The sequence below is a fragment of the Corylus avellana genome, chromosome ca5 (genome assembly GCF_901000735.1).
Source record: "Corylus avellana chromosome ca5, CavTom2PMs-1.0".
Classification (NCBI taxonomy): domain Eukaryota; kingdom Viridiplantae; phylum Streptophyta; class Magnoliopsida; order Fagales; family Betulaceae; genus Corylus; species Corylus avellana.
The window spans coordinates 3,765,536-3,768,252 of NC_081545.1; the positions used below are offsets into that span (position 1 = coordinate 3,765,536).

A 2,717-nucleotide genomic window follows, 5' to 3' on the forward strand; every position below is an offset into this window, starting at 1 on the left:
ATCGTTTCAATATGCTGATGACATGATTCACTTGGTTTTTGAGATTCCACAGCGTTAGGGTTGCTCTCCTGTGGCCATGGATGATGTGGAACTTTAATTTATATGGCCCAACGTAATTCAATCCAGCTTGGGGAAAAAGTAGATATTACAACACTAAAAGCAAGCAACTAGGCTAATTGCACGAGTGTCTCCATTACTGCTGTCACCATCACCTCCTTTTCCTCCATGGCTATCATCGCCACCACTAGGGCTCTCAAATGAACAGATTCACTTGTGAATAGATTCGAGCTCAATTTGGTCTTGGTTCGTTTAATAAATAAGCTAGTCACAAATATAGAAATATGCTCGATTATTAAATGAGACATACTCATATAAACATGGTTTGAATTAGTTAATGATTGTGAACGTAAATCATATGAGCTCGGCTTAAGTTGTTAGCTCTTTGTACATGCGTAACATATGTGAGACATTTTGTCTAAAATTGAGTCAATTGGGGCTCGGCTTTGGACCCTTGCCGAGTTTGGGCCAAGCTCGAACAGAGCAATGGTCTTGGTGAGCCAAGTTTAAACATGAATCTAAAATTCAACTCAAGTTCAAATACATATGTGATTGAGCTGAGCCAAGCCCAAATATGCAATACTTGACTCGACTATTGCCCTAACCAACACCACCATGCTCCCCTCTTGTCTTCATCCATGGCCACCAACACTTAATATTTTGGGAAAAGTACACTTTACCCTCCCAAACTATCACAACTTTGGCATTTTAGCTTCCATAGTTTAAAAGTCACTCAAACCTCATAGACAACCAAACTAGGACAATTTAGCTCGTTCGTTAAATTTTTCCATTTGTTTGGACAAGTGCACGTGACTTTTTAACCTCTAAACTCTCAAAAAAACAAACAAATACCTAACACATGGGCTAAATTGTCACAATTTAGTAGTTTGTGGGGTTCGAATGTCACTTTTCAACTTTGGTAGCTAAAATATCAAAGTAGTGACACTTTGGAAGGGTAAAATGTATTTATACCTAATATTTTTATAGCTATGGCCACAACTTAAGCTTTGCCCATTGGCAAAGGCATCCCTATACACAGAAAGATGATTTTGACAAAATGCACGGTATGAAAGATTCAAAGTGTCTTCAGTTAGCTTATTTCTAGAAGCTCTAAACAGAAAATTTTCAAGTTTCTTTGAGAAAATGACACATACAACACTTTAATGTCCTCTCTTGATTACAGTCAATATCTCCCACATAAGTATGGAATAGTTTGCAAGCATCTGAAATTATATTCTTGGTAGAATCCATCATTATCCTGAAAACAACCAAACAAATCCATCCATCCCCAGTCCCACCTCTCTCTCTCTCTCTCTCTCTCTCTATATATATATATATATAAAAGTAATCAAGATGTATATAAAAAGTGTAAAGCGTCCTCAGATGCGCAGGAAGTATATAAGAAAAAGCACTTAGCTATAAGGAGAAAAAAGAACAAGGAAGTACCTCCATGGTATTCAAATTGCTCATGAACATGCTACACAAATCTAAATTGCTTAAATAAAGAGTGATGTGGGATCTGAGACCAATCATTCAACCACGGTCTGGTAGTGATGCAACCTTGTCTATTCGAAGATCCCATTTACCATTCATAAATTGGACAAATTCCCCACTGCCACTCGCTTGAACAGGTATGCGTGGACTGCAAAGCAACCAGAAATTATATTGTTGTATCCATGGGATAGCAACCAAGTATGCGAAGGAATGTTGCAAATTCCTGCAAAAGAAATAACATTAGCTCAAGAACAGCAGTATGTTTGCATGATATAGAACGATAATGGTATATCATCAATGTGAAAAATCATTATGAAATAATCACTGACAGCATAAAAGAATGATCTTATGTTCAGAAAACTCCAGGCAAGACAGCAGCATAGGGCTTCAGTATCGGTCAGTGATAAAAAGCGGTGCACGGTGTAGAATTAGCATTGACCTTGAGATACTTAACTACTTAAGCCATCAAACAACTAACAATGGAGTGAAAGGTTTAAATCAAATGTTTGAAACGGACTATATTCATGAAGGGTTAGAAACATAATGAATTGGATATCGATGAGAAAAAACTCTTTGGACATGGTTAAGAATCATGTGTCCATTCTCTCAGTTCCCAAGAACAGTCAACAACGTCATTTCCTAAAGTATGCAATGCAGCTTCTGTTGCAGTGCTCTTGACCTCTAACAACAAGATAGAGAACTAAGGATGAACATTTTTTTTTCTAGCAAAAGTCAAACGTAGGACAGATTGGACATGTTCATGCAACAATGTTGTGCATTACAAGAGTTCTAAAAAGACAGTAAAACTGAAAGTGACATGCAGGAGCTCAAGGCAGGGGGGGGTGCAATGTTTATGTGTATATATAACATAATACAAATATAGAGAGAGAAAGAGAGAGATGTACAGTTGCAATTTTGAGAAACATTCTGCTTCAAAATTTCATCATCAAAACGGAGAATGCTCAAAAATTTCAATTAAGCCATTCCAAAATTTTGAGTAATCATTACAAGGAATTTCGTGTGATGAGAAGACAGAAGTACTATTAGAAGGGCATAATTTGCATAGTGGAGAGTGATAAAGAAAAAACCTGCATATGTTCTAAAGCATTTTGTGCACGGGGCTCTGCCATAGAAGCCTCAAAATCAATATAGAAAAGGTAGTCAAA

General features: G+C 37.0%; 1 long non-coding RNA gene across 1 annotated transcript; it reads right to left on the reverse strand.

Moving 5' to 3' along the window:
* Window positions 1-1,454: 1,454 nt before the first annotated feature.
* LOC132180812 (uncharacterized) lies at window positions 1,455-2,717 on the reverse strand. Its single transcript, XR_009440197.1, has 2 exons — window positions 2,640-2,717; window positions 1,455-1,774 (listed from the first exon to the last, which is right to left on the reverse strand). It is a non-coding gene; the product is annotated as an uncharacterized LOC132180812 (long non-coding RNA).